At 38.6% G+C, this 23,333-nt stretch overlaps 1 pseudogene; it reads right to left on the bottom strand.

Moving 5' to 3' along the window:
- Window positions 1–14,493: 14,493 nt before the first annotated feature.
- LOC140651457 (E3 ubiquitin-protein ligase Topors-like) lies at window positions 14,494–22,845 on the bottom strand (annotated as a pseudogene).
- Window positions 22,846–23,333: the final 488 nt, after the last annotated feature.

The following is a 23,333-nucleotide window of genomic DNA, read 5'->3' as shown; positions in this document are numbered from 1 at the left end:
ACATTCCTTAAAGGAAGCTCATTCTTTTCTGAGAGAAATAACATTTCTTTAAAACATTAGGAGAGCAATTGTATGCATATGCATATACCCACATAGGTATACCCACACATGAAAACAATTCCAAAAATAAAACACTTCCAAACAACCTGAAGTTGTAAATTCACAAACACTCTCCCTCTGCTCCCCTTCTCCTATATCCCTTTAGCATCTTTCTTTGTTAAACACTAAAGGTTAGACAAAACAGATGTGGGAATGTTCAGTGGATTCTTCACTGGCTTCAAGTATGCATTGTCCCAAAAGCTTCTCAAAAAAAATCCTTAAAAGATATGAAGTGTATCAACAAAATGCAGATGGAGGAGAGCTCAATGCCTGTTCTTCTCAGATGTTTTCAATAGGTTTGATCTCATTTCTGCAGTAAAAGTGCACATATATAAAGCAGTTGGCCATTCCCACTCAACTCTGAACGTGCAGATGGATAATGAAAAATTTGGATCAATACCAAATGTACAATTTTGATACAGACCACATACTCATATGAAGACTTTTCAGAGCTAATTTTCATTCTGAAAAATATTTACTATAAAGGCACATCTTGCAAAGTGCAGAGAATTTCATCACAAACAAATCAGCTGGTTTGGAGTTAGAACTAGAGGGCCTTTACATCCTAGAGAATTAAAGTAAGTGAAAAGAAAAAAAAAGATGACAAGATAATGTTCAGACCTGAATGCATTGTTTTCCATTCTCTACAACACATTGCTGATAATCATTGGCTTTGCTATTTTAAGTCAAATTGTCATGCTTAAAACCTAGTTCCCGTCCCAGATTTGCAGTGAATTTTTTGCTTTTAATCCTTTGGATTAGCAGTTTTCTTGCACAACTGATTTATACAAATCACAAAGCTACAAAAAGCAAATAAAAACAACCTACATTCACGATGACATATTTCTGTATTTAAGCACTTTTCTATGCATTTATAAAGGCCTGCAGAACAGCTTTTCTATTCCACAAAAGTGCTAAAATTAATATGTATCTCCTTTGGGATTTCTTTCCATTCCTGTCTTTTTTCTAATTGGTAATACAAAACTATAGCTATTTACAAACATAGTGACTTTGCAGTTCCCTTAAAAAAACAAGCAAGCAAGCAAACAAAAAATTTTGTATGCTACCAGAGGAAAAATTGAAAAAAGTGCATTTTCCCAAGGCTGTATAAATGTGGTCTTAAACTCTTAGCAGTATCAATGATAAATTTTCACTTCACAAGTATTAGATGAAAAAGTTAGAAATAGTTAATCATATGTTTTACCTATAGAATAATGGTGTTTTCTTAATAAATAATAATTATTTGTTTCACCCACTAAGTGATAAGTACAACATTTCAGGAAGTATTTAGATATGCAAGCAAACAGCCAGCAAACAAAAAAAAAAGCTGCTAAAATCAGATTTTAAAAAAACAACTAAACAACCAAAACCCAAAAAACCTGCCCTTTTGGTCATTTGGGATTAGAACAGATGAGAAATAAATTCAGTAGAAAAAAGAAGAGGACTATAATTCACCAGCAATGTAGTGGTGCATAAGCTGCTCAGTACTTTAGGTGTCTGAGTTAAATGGTTAAAAGCAGACCATGCTGCTGTTAGGTTTGCACTGGGTTTTTGTCACTTCACAAGGGCAGTTCCCTCTTGAACCCTACAAATTACAAATGGAAGCAGGTGGTAGCCTGCCTGGCTAGCCTCCCTGAAGAAACAGGTCCTGGAGGTATAGGTCCCCAGACTATAAATAGCCTACAGCCCTGAACCTTGTCAACCTGCAGCTGGAATGGATCCACCTCCTGCAGCCCTTAAGCTGCTCCTTTTTCTGCAAGGCTGCTTGAAGCCTCCACATTGCTCAGTAGTGGACTGCTGTAGGCCCCATGCAGGTGCCCAGGCGCTGGCAGTGGGTGCTGCAGGGGTGGCCTCTGAAACGAGGCTGGGGGCTGCCCTGTGCTGGACACAGCTGGTTCCAGCCACCTCCAATGGACCCACCAAAGGACACAGCTGGGCCTCTCAGAAAATATCATGGCGCCTCAGGGAAAAGATCTTTAAGAAGGGCAAAGATGCTGGACAGTCAGCAGAGGGAAAAATATTGGGAAACGTGAGAGTGAACACCAAGGGCAGAGAAGGAAAGGGAGGAGGTGCTCCAGGTGCCGGAGTAGAGATTTTCCTGCAGCCCGTGGAGAGAAGCACACACCGGAGCAGGGGATAGAGTGAGGAGGAAGCTGGAGCAGAGAGAAACCGCTGCGTCCTGACCATACACCCCCACCCCTGACACGCTGCCTGGGGCAACTAGAGGAGTCCGAAGTGAAGAGTGAAGTTGAGCCTGAGAGAGGGGGGAAGAAAGGTGTCATTTTAATGTTTGTCTTTGTCTCTCTCTACCCAGATATATTTTAATGGGCAATAAATTAAATTCATTTTCCCTAAAATTAAATCTGTTTTGTCCGTAACAGTAATTAGTAAGTGATCTCCCTGCCTTTACTTTGACTCATGAGCTTTTTTCCTCTTATTTTCTTCTCCTGTCCTGCAGAGGAGGGGGAGTAAGTGAGCAGCTGGTTGGACCTTTGGCTGTTTGTCAAGGCTTAACACCACAACAGGCTTCCCTGTTTGAAGCCTAAAACTGTCACTCTTACCGCTACAGGTCCATTTGCTTTCATAGGTCTTCATCAGTTATATCCTCTCCTTTGCCTCTCTTTCTACACTGTTAGGGTTAAAGGAGTTTGTCCCAGGTTCTTGTGCAACTTTACCTATTTAAACAGCAATGTGTCACCGTCTAGATTTATACAGGAACATAGGTATGTCTCAGTCTTTTTTTTTTTTCAAGTTTCTTCAGATTTTTCTTCTCATTTCATCCATATCTCTTGCTACGTCTCCTATATTCTTTATACCATCTTCCCTCATTTCTCTCCTCTGTTTCTTCTGTGACTTTTCTTTCTGCCTGAGCTTTTATAACACCTTATTTAGGAGCTCACTTTTCCCACTGAGAAACTATACTACCTCTAGAAGAAAGAAAGGATGAGACAATTGACGTTATGAAAGAGAAATGTATGGGGGAAAAAAGAAGAAGGAAAAAGAGAACTGAGTTTTCTTGAGAGGGCTCACAAGAGAATAGAACTGCAGTGAACAATGCTGTTTTCTTTTGCCTGGCTTTGGGGATCTTTTGGGCTTAGTCTCTTGAAAATGCAACTTTAAAAGCTCAGTTCTCTCTTTGTGCACTCCTAGGCACCCTGTTGATAATGTGCTCTCCAAAGTCAGCAAAATCTAAAAGAAACCACTGTTTGGAAGTGTATTTTTCCCTTCCCCATACTTACACACAAGGATATAAGCAGACTGAACAAGACTGGTTTTCTAGCACTACGTGTTTTGGAAGCAGGTGTACCTGGGAAAAGGGGGATGATAATAGGAGGCAGGTGTGCCATGACAAAAGTAATAGACCAGAAAGGTTCCCAGGCTGTGATTTTGCACTTTCTTCTCTTTTGTCTACTCAGCGCATTGGTGATCAAAGCAATCTGTTTTCTCAGGTAATGTCACCTGGACAAGCAGAATTCTGATGTGCGAAGCCTTTCCAGCCTGAAGTTCATGCCATTGGTTGTCCTTAGACTGTTTAAGAAATTGGTAAAGTGCAGGGTCATGAAATGGACCACATCTCTTCTTGTTGTCACGCTGTCGAAGAGTCCTGTTTAAACCAAACCAAACCAGAACAAAACTATCTCAGTATGGTAAAGAGAGGTATGGTGATAAGAAAAAGTGGGACTTTGTTTGATTAATGATCTCAGACTATTTCTGTTCTTTTCAGAAAAGGGATACTTATTTTCAGACTCTTTGCTGTCCTTTCTTCATGCCTCCACAATTAAGTAAGAAACAAACTTAGTCTGAGTAATTTAGTAATCTGTTAAGAAAGTTAATCTATGCTCATCTACCAAAATACAGTATTTCAACATGAAGAGAACTAGCCCTGTGCAAATCCAATAAGCTTCTTACATTATACATGTTCTTCAGTCCTGAGTACCCTACCTGCCAGCCACCAATAAGACTTTAAACATTTGGGTTTTTACACTTATCTTCATAGTATGGGAAAGTTAAAACATTCCTAGGCTATTCAGTGATCCGTAGTTAATTTACTCTGTATTTTTTTTCTCTCCCCTCTGGTCCGAAGTCCTAGTTTCTGCAAAATACATTTTTAAGAAGCCTCAGCAATCTTTTACTTTCAAATGTATATGAGGGAATTGACAACTTCTATTGCCCCGTCTCGTCCCACTTGGTGGGTTGCGAGATGGGTGAATGTTTTTTATTCCCCGAGGGTCTGTGTACTGACAAAGGCCGATCTTTGCTCGGCGGAGACGCATGGATGGTGGAGTCACGACAATGACTCAGAAGAACAGTCTGACTAGCAATTTTATTAACTGGCAAATTCGACAAACGGACAAACTTAGCAAACTGGCAAGCTCAATGAATGAACAGAAGCAATTTGGCAATGGAGCTATTTTCCGGGCAATCACAATTTATCCGAAACTTACATATATTGGAAGAGTAGAGGAAGAGAGAAGCAAGAAAAGGAAAGGGGAAGAGAGGAGGATAGAGAAAGGAAAAATACCACCACCCTTGGATCCCACGATGACAACGACAGGCATGGCAATCCTCGGGTGGAGGGTGTGTCTTTTATACTCTAGTCCCTGCCTCTGGTTACGCCCCTTGAGGACTTATATGGTTCTTGTTCTAGAAAGTTCTCAATCTTCTGTGCAGGCGCTGGGGCAGGGGGGTGGTCGCGAGGGGTCTGTCAGGTGGTCACAAGCCCCTTCCTCAGATAAACCCTGTGTGGCCTCTGTCCATAGATGGTAAGGTCTGTTGGAACCCAGAACCGCGCATCCTCTGACTGCTCTCCACGTCCCACTCTAGCTCTCCCTGTTCCTGTGCAAATCGCGCCTTGCCTTGACACAATGTTTGAGACATTAACCCTTTCAGTCTCTCACACCCACTCAGATTCTTCATGACACCACCAGTCATGAAACAATTTTTGAAAAGTCTGCAAGGAAGGCCTCCATGTTTGCAGGAATTGTTATACCATTTTCAGTATTGTAACAGTGGTCTGTTTGTTACTGGTTTTTTGCAGTGAAGCTCTACTCCAGTTTCAGTCCCAGGGTGGATTCAAGAAAAGTCTAACAGCATGCACATTTTTGTTTAAGTCAACCTTTAAGGAGCCTTCTGGGTTGCTGATTAGTAACGGGTATTTGCCAGGCCCTAGTTTCATTGCTGCAGGATGGGGCACACAAATGTACCTCTCCCCTGATGGAGGAATTTCATCAGAATTTCTGGTGGAGTAACAATGAGTTCTTTATTAGTGTTCCAGAGAGTGAAATCCAAAGATCAAGAGTGGCACAAATTTCTCCCAGCAAAGTCAATAGGGAAAAAACGTTACTTAGCTGCAAGAAAAAGGAAAGAGAGATGCCTTAGAATAATTAACAGCAGATCCAGAGGCTGTTGTGCAGTAAAAAATCCTTAGTGAATCTGAATCATGTTAGTCCAAAATATGTGAACCATCCCTCACTGTCCAAAATTTGAAGATCCTATGAATCTTATTAGCAAGGCATTCAACTAGCTCTGCAAACTACTAATGTGTCAGAGTAAGAGCTCACAGCCTCAATAAATTAATTGCAAGAGGTCCTTCAAAAGTTTAGAAGATTTCTATTATTTTAGTATTTTCATATTTTCTTTAATTTGTGTTGAAAAGGTTTAAAGTGTAAAAAACAGTGAAAACCATCTTATCTTGAATTTAATACAAATTTTGACAAGTAGTTTACTTTTATGATCAGGACATTGTATTATGCTTGAGTGGACTAAATGCCATGAGCACGTTATCGTCATCTGAGGTAATCACACTGAATTTTAATTTTGTTGTGGCATGTTAATTTGGAATGTTATGGCTACCAAGCACATGTTTTGCCTGAGAAGACTTAATCGGATGATACTATTATTTAGCATATTATTTCCCATGGGCAAATTAAGCTCAAGTGTTTAGCTCTGTGGATCCTTGAGAACCTAATGAGCTACCCTGGGATCACACACAAGGCAACAGTGCATACACAGTGATATATAGCAAATCACATTTTAATTTCTTCAAATAAATAAGTTCTGATATTTTAGGGAAAAATTATTAGATTTGCTTTGTATTTTAAGTTTGACACTGAACCAGTTAAGCGTTCATGCAAGTATACTTATACAGGGCTTAGCACTACATTAATTTGAACTAGAAAGCAAATGGAATATATCACTCTATCCCCTTTTGAGATACAACAGTAGCATTTGTGCAGCCTTTAGCTCTATTCCCCTGGCAATTCGATGTAATTTGGGATATCAGCTGATCCTATATTTTAAAAAATTAAAATGCTGTCTTTATCTGCTTCAGCAAAAATTATTTGTGTCAAGAAAGTTTATGAAAGATACAGTTTTGTAATTTTATGGAAACTTTATTTGTCAAAGGAAGAGAGAATTGCCTCCTAAACCCATTGGCTATGAGGTGTGTGTGTATGAAGACATGAAAATCTTCTGAAAGACTTAAAAAAACCCAATAAAATAATTCACCTGGTGTAATTTTTATCTGTTAGTGGGTAAGTGACTTTTGTATTTAAGTTCATTCACCAAACCAAGCAAGAAGCTTTTCCAAGACTGATTCCTGATGCTATAAATTACCAGGACAGTCTTTTACTGGGATGAACACACTGATCACCCACCATCTCTCATTAGTCTTTTGTTGTCAAGGTCATTTTCTGCAACTTCTTTATTTTTCCTCCTAAGATACAGGAGAAAATAAAGATGTAGGAATCAAATCATATCTTACCAAACCACCAAGAAACTACAACAGCATATAAAATAAATTAATGAATTTGGAAAAAAACAAGATCTGTCACAATTATAGATTTACTATTTACAGATACTCTATATTTATTCCTTTAAATGAGTACTTGTATTTTACATTACAAGGAATTTCTCTTGCTGCCTGAAATTATTTTTTAATAATATAGTCTAAGAACCACCTCCTTATTTACCAGAAGTTTTAACAAGTTCTCTCTCCTACTTCCCAAATATCAAAACAATCAAACATATTAAAAGAAGAAAAAAATAATGTATGTTGTTGGCTTCCATTTGTAATTTGAAATACAAAATTTCTCCGCTATTCTACCAGTTTGGCTGGATATCATTCAGTCAAAATGTTTTCAGGTTCCAAACTGAGGAAAGTTATTCTTGCCTGATCCATTTTGTCTTTCATTCCACTCTTTCACTGATAGAAAAAGTATTTTTTAACCACTGTTACTAGGGTATTTATTAAAAATAGATTTAAAACCAGCACCAGCATGAGAATTGTGTGGCAAAAATACTTAAGTTAAAATAAGTAAAACTCACATTAGTTTTGATGATTATGTGGCAACTGTGTAAACTTGATAATTGATCATCTTTAGTATATTTTTAATAAGTCACATAGCAAAGGGAAGATTATCTGCCATAAAAAATAATTTTAGGGATAAATTCTTTTTCCTTCTTATATCTTAATTCAAAACTATTAAAAAAAATGACCCAAACATAATCCTTGGGAGCCCATTTCCTTGGGATCCAACATTTCTGTGAGCAATATTGTATCTTTACTTGTGTATCTCTGTGGTGAACTTTGGCAGGAAGGAAGAAAGGAATCTATTTCTTAATGGTTAAGAATGCTTTATTGTATTAGAAGCCCTACTTGGTATAATTTGTTCGCTGTAAGACAGCTCTAATGAAGAGAAAATGGACCACTGTAATAACCTGACAACCACATTTATCCATAAAGAGGGTTAGTTTCGTATCAGAACCCACCTTCAGCTCTATGAAACTGCACTATGGTGGAAAGAATTCAAACTGTTGGAAAAAAATCTCCAGAACTCTATTATTTTTTTTTGTTAGATATCCAGCTAACAAGCAAAGCTCTGTATAATTTTCCAGTTGCACAGTCACAAATCTAATGAAGCAGCAGGATCACTGGAACCAAGGAACATTTTATTTTCTTTGATTTTTATAAACATGTAGGCAGGGCCAAGAAGAACAGTGTATCATTTTAATCACCAGTCCAAAACCACCCACAAATGAATACATATCTGAGTAAAGATAGTGCTTACAATGATGTCAAAAGCATGCTGACCTGGATCAAATCAGCTGGTCCATCTTGTGTATTTTGTCTTTGGCAAGTGCTAAATGCAAGATATTGAGAAAAGTACTAAAAAAATCCCTGCCCAAACTTCAAACCTCCCACACCAACGGTCTTGCAGTCTGCATACAGGATAATTTCTTCTTAGCAGGAGGTTGCGTCCACCAATTGTTGAGTGAGTTTGTATGCTTCTCAGAATTTTTTTAAAATTTGCCATAGTCTGAGTTGCGTAGGGTTTGCCAGGAGCCAGTCACAGCAATAACCACTCTGGGTGCTGCCCTTCACTGTCTCCTCGATGAAGTAGGCTTTCTAGAGCACCCATTGACTTGTGAGGGGTGCTATAGTCGTTTTCCGTCAATAAAAATCTGCCTACATGGGGTATCTAACCAAGTGTTGTGGTTTAACCCAAGCCGGCAACTAAGCACCACACAGCCACTCGCTCACTCCCCCCCTGGTGGGATGGGAGAGAGAATCAGAAGAGTAAAAGTGAGAAAACTCGTGGGTTGAGATAAAGACAGTTTAATAGGGAAAGCAAAAGCTACGCACACAAGCAAAGCAAAGCAAGGAATTCATTCACTACTTCCCATTGGCAGGCAGGTGTTCAGGAAAGCAGGGCTCCATCATGTGCAACAATTACTTGGGAAGACAAACACCATCACTCCAAATGTCCCTCCCTTCTTCTTCCCCAGTTTCTATACTGAGCATGATGTCATATGGTATGGAATAGCCCCTTGGTCAGTTGGGGTCAGCTGTCCCAGCTGTGCCCCCTCCCAGTTTCTTGTGCATCTGCAGAGCATGGGAAGCTGAAAAGTCCTTGACCAGTGTAAACACTACTTAGCAACAACTAAAACATCTCTGTATTATTAACACTGTTTTCAGTACAAATCCAAAACATAGCCCCATGCTAGCTACTATAAAGAAAATTAACTCTATCCCAGCCAAAATCAGCACACAAAGTTAATCTACAGTGAGGCCCCAGCCCTTAATCTATATGGCTGGGCTCTTGCTGGAGTTTGATAATTCTACCTCATAACCAGGAAAAGAAGAAAGAGCCAATAAGCAGATAGAGGAGTTTTCTAAATACCATTATCTTTGTGTTTTTCGGATATTCCTAAAAATAATTGCTTTTTGATGTATTCTTTTCAGTCAGAATAGCAAGAGATAAAAGAATCTGGAAAGAAATAAGCATAAGGTAAAAGAATCTGAAGAGGAGAATTTCAGGGGCTTTCCTTCTCTTTTTTTAATTTCCAAAGGAGCATTTTCGCCTTCCTTCTCACTGCACTTCCAGAGTGTATAGCTATGTACTAGGAGCTGATGGTGAGATTTTTCTCCTTCTGGGAGAAAAAAAGAAAATATATGTATTAGAAAGAGATTATGAAAATGTTGAGGAATGACTCAAAAATAAGCAGAATTTGTAAATTTTTTAATATCAGAGTATATTCACTATCTATGGACATTAGTCAAAGTCCAACAGTTCTGGTTTTCCAGGAAAAGAGGTGATGATATGAACGAGTTAATTTTAAACCATTCCTCAGTTATGTAAATGCACAAAATGTAGTGCCACTTTCTATTCTTATTACAATCGTGAGACTGTCACTATAATTGATTAATTTTGTGCCATTCTTTCCCAGTGATCTCTTTGTCACAAGAATGAGCTATCACAGAATTTTAATGTTTAGTACATTTTAGTTTTCATAATGTATTCTGATTTTCATTCTAGTGACAAAGGTTGGCACAAAATCAGACCATATTCATAACAAAGGCTGCAAAAATAAAGCAGGAAACTGTATAGAATCCATCTTCATGACAATCTCAGAACAATGAGAACAGAAATATCACAAAACAAAACTCTTTGTTCTTGTGGCAGTCTTGGTATTGTAATATCACAGTACTTCAAAATGCATTTCTGAACCTTTTGGATTGGATGCATTAAACTAATTTTGCAGTATGGATATCTTTCACAATATTTTAAAAAGGAGACAGTGGGAAAAAAAATTAGTGTCAAAATGTGATTTGTTAGAAATAGTTGTAGTTTAATGGAAAGTACCATTTGGCTGCTCGCTAATTCCTAAATGCACCACTGAGTTACTGGGGGCAGGGAACAGGGGCAAGCAAGGAGGAAGGGAAAACCAATGGTTGTTTTTCATAGAACCTTTACACTACAAACTAGTTGTTTCTTTCTGGGCCAAGTGTTAGTACAGTTATTTGATAAACTGCTAACATGGCAAAACTGTGAGTATCAAATACAAGAAACCTTCAATAAGTTAAAAATAATTGCCATTTATTGAAGTTGTGGGTTGTGATGTTATGAATTATGTGCATCCTCCACGTTCTGCTCCTAGAACGAGTGTGAGCCAAGAACCAATGGTGAATTTACTTTTGGTTCTCTAGGGTAAATTAAGCTATGTTCTTTAACACCAAACTTATTGATTGCATGCAATCTCCACATTTGTCTACCCTGTCTAATGTTAGTTTTTCTTTTAGCACCCCAATTTTTTAAACTCTCTTTTGGAATTAAAACTTATTGATATGCAAACAGATAGGTAAGCAAGCCTAGCTATGTTGTACTTTATTGTAAACAGAAAGAAAAACAACCTGTTCAACAGCTTGGTGGACAGATAATTGGATGGTAAAAATATTTTCTGGTTTAACAATGAAACAATAATTATAAATGTTTTAATTCAAAGGTCAGTTCATGTTTCTAAATCGAACAGTTTACAAATTTGGCTGTGAGGTCACACTTGACATACAACTCAAAGTTTTATTTTCTATAATGTTTTATATATATTTCTGCAATCCAAGAGGAATAGGAGGGAATACCAAGTACTTACAGTAATATTTATTAACTTTTACTCGACTACAATGCAACTTCAGAAAGAACACTAAAATATTTATGCATGTATGGGACATGTCCTGTCACCTATACTGTACTACTGCACATAGAGGCTTGACACATATTTAAATATTGCAGAGTGGAAGCTAAGAAGGTATACTAGGGAAATACTCCATGCTTAACTTTTATATTCTAACCTTTGTCTCTGCTGTTGCCCACTGTTGAAATCAGAGTATTTCGCTAGATGTGCTTTTGGTCTGACATGATAGGGCTTCTCTAATAGCAGCTAGATACCAAGAAGTACACAGTCTTTTGGAAGAACAGTATATATATATATAAAGTATTTTTTGTTATTTCCAGTTTCCACTACACTACAATTCCAATAGGTAGTACAGTAATAAACATTTTCCTAGTTCTGCCCAGGTTTGTACATTTGTGATACCATTGTTTTTCAACATTGAGAGAAGGTTAGTGAAAAAAAAATCCCTTGTTCAGACTCTGGAGAAAGATCTTTTCTTCATGGGATCAAGATTAATTGAAATGCCTTATTTAGCTCTCTGAATTCTTAAGTGTATGATCATCTACTGCCCTGGGAGTCCATGACCACCCCAGGAGGGAAGTAAAGAGGTCTTGCTTACAGGAATCATTTTTTTAGACCACAATTTCGGTATACAAAAAAATAAGTTAGCATCTGTTATTGAAGCCAGTGAATTTTAAAGCTCAGCTCTGAAACATTAATGACCAAGAATGTGTGTAGATGTTCAAATGCTACTTAGGCATTTTCAGCATTCATCATCCTTCTGGAGTAAAGGCTGAACACATCTTCCAAAAGACAACAGCAGAATCTTATCTGATAATAGACAAATATGCAATGATTTTGGACTTAAATTAGTGGAAATGAAGTCTGTTAGTATCCCAATTGAAATGATCTCAGAAACAAAAACCAAGGATCAGCAGTTTCATAATCTATAAGCTATATGTGGAGTTCCTGGAATTAACTCTTTACAACATTTGTCTGCGTGTTTTTATCTTTTAGGGACATTTCTTTAAATATTCAGAGAAAGCTGTGCAATTTTCTTTTCTACAAATCTGTTTAGTCCACGTACTAGATTTCCCAAAATATGCAGTCATTTATTAATATTGGCCAACCTCATCCCCATTAGACTAAGAAATAAGCAATTTCTCTGGAAGAGGAGTGCCTATACTGCTGTTAACACAGCAGGACCTCATAGTATATATTGCATGCTCCCTTTTTGCATGTCTGGGTCTCTTCAATCAAAGGAAACACAGCTAGGGGAGGAGAGAGGAAACATGTATTTGTGGCTCTTCACAGTATTCAGTAAGCAAGATGTGCCCCTAGATCCAGGAACTGGGAAGTGCCTCCTAGTCCTACAGATTAGATTTGTACAATGGGTATACATTAGCACTGCTAATGGAAAAAAATGCTTCCATTGAAATAATTTTCCCTGGGGCATGCTTTCATAACTTTCCTGTGATACATGATACTGCAATCCAGGAGTCCATTTTGTGAGTTTTGAACTACTCCTGGTAAGTGTTACTGTTCAATGATAAAGAACACATCAGGGCTTCTCCTATTGCATTAGGCATATGCTTTCCACGGCCACGACTGATTTGGGTGTCCACCAAAGGATTCCTGAAGGTGGCCACTGTCCAGGCATCTCAGCAGTGCCCACCTTCTTTCCTCTTTCAGCAGTTGAATCTCCAGGGTTACCAACAACTCTTCAGAAAACTGAAAGCACCAGAGGGTAGTAATATTGTTCTGCTACCCAGGCTCAAAATTCCACCAGTGGATACCTAGCCAGTGTTGTCGGGGAGGTACTGTCCTCCTAGGCCACTGCTGTCTGTGCTGCTGCATGGACTGAAGTGATCTTTATAGCTCTCCAGGGTGATGGAGGAGGGATGAATGTGACCTGGCCAAAGACCTGCCACCACCCCACCTTCCCCAGCCCCAGAAGAGGGATTTGCACATCCCAGGTAGGCAGCACAGCCCCAGTCTGAGAAAGCCAGGACACATGACTACAGCCTTTCTGCAGCAGCGGGGAGAACTGGCCAGGCAGCCCAGGAGCTTCAAGCAGGAACTCAGTCTGGTGGCCCAAGAGCTCTCCAACAGCAGAGGCCTGGGACTGCTGGCAGCACCTCTCATGCTGACACTGCCTGCTTCGGCAACCCCAACCCTCCAGGGCCCCTGTCCTGGCCACTTGGGGATTGGCACACCAGGCTGGTTGTAAGTGTAATTGTATCCAAGTGTGTGTGAGTGTGGGCGTCTTGAGCATTCTGCAAATTTTGCTCCTCTGCTTCAATCAGAAGTAAACTCTTAGACAAACTAAAGTGAAAGTGGTTTGTATCAGACCAGTTATCCCCCTGGATGACAAGTGCAGGAAGATGGCTAGTTTGCTGTTCCTTGTTTGTGCTCCCCTCCCCTCAGGACCTTGAGTGTGTGTGATCCCTCCTCCTTGTGCTCAAGTGTCTGTGCTCTCACCTTGAATAGTAATGGGATGCAAAATGTGCTACTGGGATGAGAGCTCCAAGTCATTGCCCTAGTGAGTGTCCTATTAAAACCAACGACAAATTAACATTCAAATCTGTCCTCAGGTAAACCAAAGGGAAGTGCTGCCAGGGATCACACTTGTGTAGCTGCAAGCAGACTCAAGAATGAGGGTCAGTTCTACAGCGCACCCTGTTCTGTACATGTAGGGAAGAGAAGAGTAAATTTTGGCTCTCTGAGTAAGGTTGTCCCAAATACAAGTGAAGGGAGAACAGAACCAAGACAGCAAGTGACATATTTTTGTGGTTTTGTTCGTTTGTTTTTTTTTTTTCCAAACACAACTTTGAAATATTCTGTGGATATATTTTACAAACTATGAGAATATAGGATTTCTTTATGAAATTACAACTTTCAAACCCTCTTCTGAGAAACTTTAGAAGTTACGTGCTAGCAATACTCTATCTTCTTCACTTTCAAGAATTGTTCAGCATAATACATACTTCTTTTTCTTTTTCTTTTTCTTTTTCTTTTTCTTTTTCTTTTTCTTTTTCTTTTTCTTTTTCTTTTTCTTTTTCTTTTTCTTTTTCTTTTTCTTTTTCTTTTTCTTTTTCTTTTTCTTTTTCTTTTTTTCTTTTTTCCCTGGGGAATCAAATCAACAGGATCTGTTGACAAATCTCTTTGGCAGTCTTAGTATCAATGGTGGTTCCTCTGGATGTCTAGAAAGGAAGTCCTGAGAGAAGACAGTTGACTGGAGGATGCTGCTTGTGTGCCTTGAACACTTCTAGTTACAGTTTCTGTGTGAGAGTTGTTAGTACTGGTAGCCATTACAGCAAGACTCTGAGCAGTTGCTGTTTCTCAAAGTTCAACTTCAGCATTTCTAATGTCACCATCTAAGATCCTTCTTGTGGTAATAAAACTATAATTTTTGGAGGCTACTTCAGTTTCCTTGCTGACTTTCTAAATATCTTCACATTCTGTCATTCCCAGAAAAGATGATGGAGACTCATTTTCTTTCTCATTTATCTGACTTGTGCCTGTCCAAGTAATGCTGCTGTCAAATTCAATACTTTCTAGCTCCATGTCACTATCACTATCAATTGTAATCACAACTGGAAAAGAATGTACCAAGTTACTTGGGTGATCTTTCTGGTGTTTATTCTTATGCTTTTCCTTTTTCTTTTTATGATGCCTCAGTGTATCATTTTTCCTTGATAGACTGTCTCCACATTTGGACTCCTAATCTCTTTTTTTCATTTTCTTACACTTTGTCTCACTACTTGCTTGATTGTCTGAAAGGCTATCTTCATTTTTGTAGCAGTCACTGAATTTTGATAAAGTTTTCTTGTGGTCATTTCCTTTCTCTAGAATTGTGCTGTCCTTGACTGCATTGTCCAAGTGGTGAGTTTTGTACTTCCTTTTTCCCACAGGTTTTTCACTTTAATTCCGTCAGTATTTCCAGAGCATGTCCTTGACGTATTGCTTGGTTGACTCCTTGACCTGCAGCTTTCACAATAACAACAGTGTCTCTCATAGAGTCCTCTCCAGCTATGCAGATCTATCATTTCAGTAAAAGACTGTATACTCTATTCTGGACTAGTAGCTTGCCTTGAATATTGATCATTAGACAGAGTCCTCCTCCTGCGTGAGGATTCATAGGCATCTTCAACCATGGTTTGACTATAGAAAGCAGAACCCTCCTGATATCTACTTTGGCACTTGTCTTTCATATAACAATGATGACTGTCTATGCTTCTTGATCTTCTTTTGCCAGGGCCTTTGCCACACGCTCATGATCTACTTACTTCTCTGGATGTAGTATTTTCATGACTTAGAGAGCCTCTTTGGCTTTCTTGAGACGTGCTGGTGTCATGAGTTCTCAACACCCTCTTGTTTCTTTTGCTCCTGTGTATGCTACCATCTCTGTTTCTTGATCATCTCCTTTTAAGTTGACCTTTGCCACGATGCTCCTTCCTAGTCCTATGGCCATGACCGCCTTGACTGTGCTGTGAATAGGATTGTGGACTCATGGACTTTCCTTTCCTGCACAATCTGTGATTACAAGGAGAACACATTTTGTCACTTCCTGAAGAGGGGCTCCAGCTCAAGTCTTGTGAAGACAGATCTTCTACTTCTCATTTGTTCTTATCATCTTTCTTCTTGACTGCAGGGGATGAGCAGCTTTTACACCTACCTACATTCTCTGAATATGTGGAGGAGTATGGCAAAGAACTGCTTGGTTCACTGTCACTACAACTGTGAAAACTGAGTTGGCTGCTGTTTCTTTACATCTTCCCTTTTCTCTTCACTGACTGATGACTCAGTGTCCAAGACAGCTCAATCGGTTCTGGTGTCCTCTTAGTTAATGGCTTAACATACCCAACAATAACACAATTGTCCAAAGAACAGTCACTGTCATTTAAGTCAGCATTAGCCCGAAACTGAGTTTACTGCTCAGTTCTCTTCACAGCAAAGTCCTCACCAGAACTTTCTGAGACCTCTAGAGGAGTACTTATTGTTGCATGAACCTCTCTCTTCTGAAATGGAACATGATAGACTTAGACTTTCATCACCCAAGGGGGATTGATCAGTACCAGTCACAGATTAACTGTGATCTAGTTCTTGAGATTCTGCCTCATATGGAGATACTATAATAATTGATGAGTCTGAACAGCTCTCTTCATCATACAATGCAGCAGGAGAGTCACATTTGGCGTGATGATCATATGCTTCTAAGTTAAAAGGAGACAGAGCAAGACTGACAAATTCAGCTGAAGTATGGCGTTCCCATGTTAGGGTGTTATGGTAAGGAAATCTTCAGCCATCAGGACTGGCAAAAGAGCCATTTTCTGAAAGTCTGAGTATGTACTCCTTAAAGTCATCTTCATCAAGAATTCTGTGGAAGATAGAACAGAAAGACTGCTTTTGCAGAGCAGGCATTCTGCTTTGGTTTTTGACCACTCCTGGACAAAACAGAAACAGAACCTGTGGAAGCAGTGAACTAGATAGTCCACACTGTCAAATCTATCCAAGCAGATGGGGCTTTAGAATCAGAAGACGCTCATTTAGAGTCACCAGATGTACTGGTTTTGGCTGGGATAGAGTTATATTTCTTCACAGTAGCTTGTATGATGCTATGGTTTAGATTTGTGATGAAAACAGTGTTAATAACACTGGGGTGATTTAGCTATTGCTGAACAGTGCTTACACAGCCTCAAGGCCTTTTCTGCATCTCAGACTGCCCTGCCAGTGAGTAGGCTGGGGTTGCACAAGAAGCTGGGAGGAGACACAGCTGGGACAGCTGATCCCAACTGACCAAAGGGATATCCTATACCATATGACATCATGCGCAGCAGTAAAAGCTGTGAGAAGAAGAAGAAAGTGAGGAACATTTAGAGTGATGGCGTTTTTCTTCCCAGGTAATTGTTGCACATGATGAAGCCCTGCTTTCCTGAACACCTGCTTTCCTGGAGATGGCTAAACACTTGCCTGCTGATGGGAAGCAGTGAATGAATTCCTTGTTTTGCTTTCTTGCATGTGCAGCTTTTGCTTTATTTTTCAAACTTTCTTTATCTCAACCCACAAGTTTTCTCACTTTTACTCTTCTAATTCTCTCCCCCATCCCACTGGGGGGAGCAAGCAAGCAGTTGTGTGATGCTTAGTCACCAGCCAGGGTTAAATCACAACAATAATGGAATTGTAGAATCATAGAATGGTTTGGGTTGGAAGGCACCTTAAAGATCATCTAGTTCTAACCCCCCTGCCATGGGCAGGGACACTTTCCACTAGACCAGGTTGCTCAACACCTCATCCAACCTGGCCTTGAACACTTCCAGGGAGGGGGCATCTGCAGCTTCTCTGGGAAACCTGTTCCAGTGTCTCACCACCCTCACAATAAAGAGTTTCTTCCTTACATCTAATCTAAATCTACCCTCTTTCAGTTGAACAGTGTTACCCCTCGTCCTATCACTACACTCCCTGATAAAGAGTCCCTCCCCATCTTCCTGTAGGCCCCTTTAAGTACTGGAAGGCTGCTGTAAGGTCTCCCTGGAGCCTTCTCTAGGCTAAACAACCACAACTCTCTCAGCCTGTCATCACGGAGTAGGTGCTCCAGCCCCCTGATCATCTTTATGGCCATCCTTTGAGAGGCCCTTCTCCAATCTGCTGGCATCTGGTGCAACATGCTTGTGCTAGCTTAGAGCAAACTGTTGCTATCCACTGCAAACTCCTTAGCTGCTGAAGTCATGTTCTACAAAAGAAAGAGACAGAAAGATCATTACTCTTCCAGAGAGGAAAAAAAAGTTAAAGTCTAGACAAAGAAACCCATAACCGTTGTCTTTAAGGTCAAAAAAGCCACCATTAGCAAGCACTGAGAGAATATCAAACAAAGAGACAACATATCACTAACTACTTTGTTTGGTTTCTCTGCAGAACACTTGAGAAGTGTCGGTGTCATGGGTAAATTTCATCCCAACACAGAAAGGAAGGACTCTGAAAAATATCCAGGCTTAGGAATTACATTTCTAGAAAACCTGCTCTCCCCACTGAAGTAAGCTCATCTGTCTTCACTAACAAGAGTAGGACTGTCTTTTCTGCTCCATTTTTAATTGGAGCTCCTCATTTGCAGCACCACCTCTTTCAGGGGAACGTAGGAGTCTATAGGATCATGTATTCACGAGAGGCCTAAAACAGCTGTTCCCTTACAAATGCAGCCATGCCAGAAATATAGCGAATGACATCTTCTGCCCCCCAAAACACTGACATTCTTTCTACCCTTAGAAGCCCAGCCTTGACTCTGGTGTTTGTTCTTTCTGAGTTCTAAAGGACCTCTTTTTTGCTTTTCAGTTCTACATTCCTCTTTTCCTACTGATGCTGTTTCTCCACTGTCCTCTTTTTCTCTCTCAAGGTTCAGCAGCTATTCCCTTGCTGCAGACTCTCTGCAAAGCTCTTCAGGGATAAGGCACATGAGAAACTAGCTAGAAGTAGATGTTCTGGGCAGTTCTTCTGGCAGTCAGCATGCTGTAGCACCACTCAGCACCACTCAGTGGTGCTTCTATGCTGCTCAGACAGTACCACAGAATAAGAATGTATCTCCACAGAACAAGATGTATTGAAAATGAATAAGAAAAGCATCAGAGGGACATAGTAAGGCTTATGGTCAGAGGACAGAAAACAGTCTGATCTAGTGACTTTGGAAGCACTGGCAGAACCAGACATATGACGTTGTTAGGGGCGCTTCTGCACCAAGCTCATTATGCTGTGACATCACAGCAAGCTATGAGTTCTGCTGGCTCCAGGGTCAATTGCTACTAGTATGTAACATGCTGTGATTTACCTGATCTGTATGTGCAATGAGTAACTTTTAAACTGTTCAAGCAATTCCAGGTCTCTGGTTCACATTAAAATCAGGCTCTGAAGTGTTGCAGGTTTTAAGTGGAACTTGAATCATGCTGGCATATGGGAAGACTCCAGGCAGGACTTGCTCTGTCTTCCCCATACTTAAATGACTGGTTTGAAGTGGTTCAGCAAGATTCTGATTAACACCCTCTGAGGCACATTTCCAAAAGAGACCAACCTTTATATATTAAAAACTTGAGAACAGTTAGTTCCATCCTTTAAGAAAAAAACCCAAACAAGTATTTAACCTAAAGTACCAGTCTCAAAATTCTGTTGGGCCTGTACTGTTCATATACCCTCTACCTCTGCTTTACTGGGCCAACAGTGCTGGCTACTATGGGTGGACCACTCACAGAAATGGTTGGCTTAGGTGACCTCCAGAGATGCTTTCCACCCTAAATTAGTCAGTGGTTTTATAACTATAGCAGAAACAGCCAGATGCCATTCCTACACCTGTCCCCAGGTATGTAGTGCCTTTTTATCTAGTCAGACTGTCAACTGTGCTTAGCCATAAATCTATTTTAAAGTTATTTTAGGTATCAAGATTATGCTCAGGCTTTATGAGTCAGTGGAAATGAGTGACCAAGTTACTTATGCAAAAGTCATTAAGCCCTCTTTTGCAGCAAGCTCAGGAGCAGGTTGTAACCGCATGCTGAATGCTGGGCAAAAAATGTGCCGTACAGACACACAAGACATACACACAGGTACAGAGGCACACGCACACGCATTAGTGGACAGAAAAGTTGTGGGCTGTGCTCAGCAATGCATGCATCTAAAAGGGTGTATTCCATTCTGTGTGCAATCTGTCCTGAAATAAGTCTCTGTGCAAAGATCACTGCAATGACAGAGAGTTGGAAAAATTCATGAGAAGCAGTTTTCTCACAAAACGTCAAGCTGGTGCAGAATATCAGTCTTTGGGGTTGCATTTTTTATGTGTTTTAACCAGCCAAGAATACAATTACATAGCAGCAGTAAGTTTCATAAAAAAGGTAGAGTAAATACATATACATACATTAAAACACGTATTTGGAAATGAGAGAGGTCAAGACATTTCCACACATAGAAGACAACCATAAAACAACAACTAACTAATATTCAAATTGAAATTGTGCACATGCAACACTTTGACATCCAAATTTTTATATTCCTGACACTTATTTTTCTAAACAGTCATAGAAACCCAATTCTTGCATCCCTTCAGGCAAAAAGAAGATGATACTATGTTATAGAAATATATGACTCTCTCAAATCTTTATTCTGTTAGAAAATATTTGGTTTTCCTTTGATAGACACAACAGTTACTATTACTGAACCTTATGAGTTCTCTATTTTTTCAATTCTTCATTATATCAACTGGTGAATTTGTTAATTTAGTTTAAAAAGCTTTTCAACCAGCATTTACAAACATTATTCTGTAGTTTGGACAGCTGGATTTTAGGTGACATATTTGATGTACTTTATAAATGATTAAATTTATAAGAAAAAGTTCAACCTCTGTGTAACTGTATTTCATAGTAAATAGCTTAAATTGTGAGTATGCATAAGTTAACAAAAACAAAATTATTTTGTGAAACCCAGCTTTTACCTAGGTCGCTTTTATATAAACAAGGGTTTTCATCATGCTGGAATCTATAGTTGATCCTTCAATGAAGTCAATAAAATGTTGAATGTGTCAGTGTCAGCTATACCTGTTGTATTAATCCTTGGAAACAATGATTTAAGATTATTTTTCTGCTAAAACAAAAAATTGATAAAGGATACAGATCACAAACATGCATTTATTCAAATCAAAATATTGGATAATATAAAGACGGTCTGGAAACATGATTGCTAGGTAAATGAATGTTTTCCTTTTTCAAGTCTAACTGCATATAAAATGATGCCTCTTCCTTCTTAAAGATTATTTTGACCAGAAGAGGGAGTTAGTCAAATTAATGATGGAAATATTTTATGTAATATATAAAGAGAAATATTTTGTAGTAAGCGTAGAAATAGACCATTCATGAAATTTCATGAAACTTTAAAGAGGTTGCAAAGTATTAATAGCTAATGGGAAAAAACAAAACAAAACAAAACAAGCAAAAATAAAAACCTTTAACATATGGACATTTCTGTGGAAGATATGAAATTAAAATGAGAATTACTAAAACACAATTTGCACAACTTGAACTTAAAACAGAATCAACAAGGCTAAAACAATTCCAAAAATATAATAAAAATTATTTTAAAATCAATGTGTCACCTTCAACTTTTAATCTGAAATGTTAGTGTCTCATTAGTCTAAGGTCATTGTCCCACTTAAGATCTTAAACATCTTTTAGTTATTTTATTCTTTCTGTAATCTTCTGGTAGTTATCATAGTTTTGTGCAAAAAAAAGTGCTTTTTGTTAAAATTAATATTTTTTTCTGGCTGAGTGCAAATAACTACATGACTGAAGCATTTTTGACATTATTATTTTAGAAAGTTTGTTTTCAGTCCCCTTATGGATAACTTTTCATCTCTGTTACTTGGCCTTTTAAGAGCCTTTCTGATCCAATATTAATGCAAATTACCCTGTCATGTTTTGTGACTTTTCTACACTTATCACTCAGCTATAGCCTAGATTCACAGATTTTTTTTATTTTTTTTTATTTTTTTTTAATCACTAATGGATTTGCAGCTAACCTATGGCTCCAGCCATGGTCAGTTGCCTTCAGTGTCATTGATGTATGCATTGTGCTGATAAGTACTGTGGTTCATTTTCCTCTTGGGTAAGCACAGTTAAAAAAATTGGGGGGGGGGGGGGGGAGAGAGAGAGAGAAACTCTCAGACTAATAATTACCTTAGCCTGAGATGGGGATGGCAAAACATACTTGATTGCTTTCTAACCTTCAGTACTATGTAATGAAATGTGGCTGCTTCAGGACAAAAAATGTGTGATAGCTTCTTGTCGTTTTAATGTTATTTCACTGAATTCCTCAAAACTACGTTTCATTCAGTATTATCAGTGTGATAATGTTTTAATTAAAGGGCAAATCTTGGTCTAATTATGAATTCCTTCCCTACATCAAAAGGACTGTCCCTAATATTCTCAGTGTCATCATTTCATATTACATTTTAATTTGTTAGTTCATCAGTGTGAACTGAGTATCCTAATATGTAAAGTATCATTCGTTATGATTCAGTGATCTAACAAAGCTTGTTGAAAGGTGAAGTGATTAGTAAAAAGAAAGAAGATTTCAACCTTATGGAATATATTAAGAAATAAATTTTGTATGCAAGAGTACTTGTATCACATAGGAGTACAGGAAAGACTGTTCTTCTGATATGTATTTTGCTATATCAGATACAATTTTGTCTGCTTCTTGGTCTGAAAAGAAAAAAAAAACAAAACAAGAAAACATTTAATTCCTTGCTAGAGGGTTTTTAATTCAGCAATAGTGGTTGGTGCCCTATGACAAGTAAAGATTTTGTGATTTTATTACATACTGATTATGAAGATCTAAGGTAGACCTGACCAGATAAATGGATAAACTCAGAAATTGTGTATATCTCAAACTGCTCCAAGAAAGATGGATATCTCCATGTTTACATAGTTTCTGTCATTAGTATCCCATAATTCCTTTATTTAGAGCTAAAAAGTAAAAAAGGGAAAAGAATCAACCAACCTGGAAAACCACTGATACGTAGCTGATTAAGAAGAGATTTGAATATAGTCATGTTTCTTTTAACATAATTTGGTTTTAGGAAAAGTCACACCTATTCTTTCCTTATCTTGCTACAAAATTTGTATAGGTATCTCTAAAAATCCAGCTGTTGTTGGGGTTTTGCTGTATTATAACCATTTGCTACATCATGTCATCTATTGACATCATAAGTAACTCACAGTTACTTTTATGGCTTGCTTCATCTGCAGATGTTTTTGGCGTATACATCTGAGCGTTTGAGAAACAGTAGCATTCTAGAAAAATTATTTCCAGAGCTGTCCAAGCAACAAGATATTGGAATGAATATCTTGTCCATTTGTCTTTCGTTTTTATTTGTACCATCTGCAAATGTAAAGTTGACTTCGTTTACTTTAAGACTTACAAGTAAACTGGATTACAATAACATTTTACAAACACAGTGTTAACATTAGCATTAGAGTTTGGACCAGGCTTTTGAAGTGAATCTTCTGACTGTCTCCACTGACTAGACTTTGATTCACTTTTTGTCCTGGGTCTGCAAACTGGATACATTCCAGATGAAACTGAAGTGGAAAATCTGCCTCAGGAGTGCACACAACATGACCCAACTGTTAGTGGGCATTCATTGTTGAGTGACAGACAGGAGTTAATCTCAGTTAAAAGCCCTGAATCACATATAGTTTGGATGCTGGGTCCCAGCGTGGGCCGGGGACTACCTCAGTCTTTTATCACATGGC

This window comes from Ciconia boyciana, chromosome 4 (genome assembly GCF_034638445.1).
Source record: "Ciconia boyciana chromosome 4, ASM3463844v1, whole genome shotgun sequence".
Classification (NCBI taxonomy): domain Eukaryota; kingdom Metazoa; phylum Chordata; class Aves; order Ciconiiformes; family Ciconiidae; genus Ciconia; species Ciconia boyciana.
This window is presented reverse-complemented; position numbering and strand designations above follow the sequence as displayed.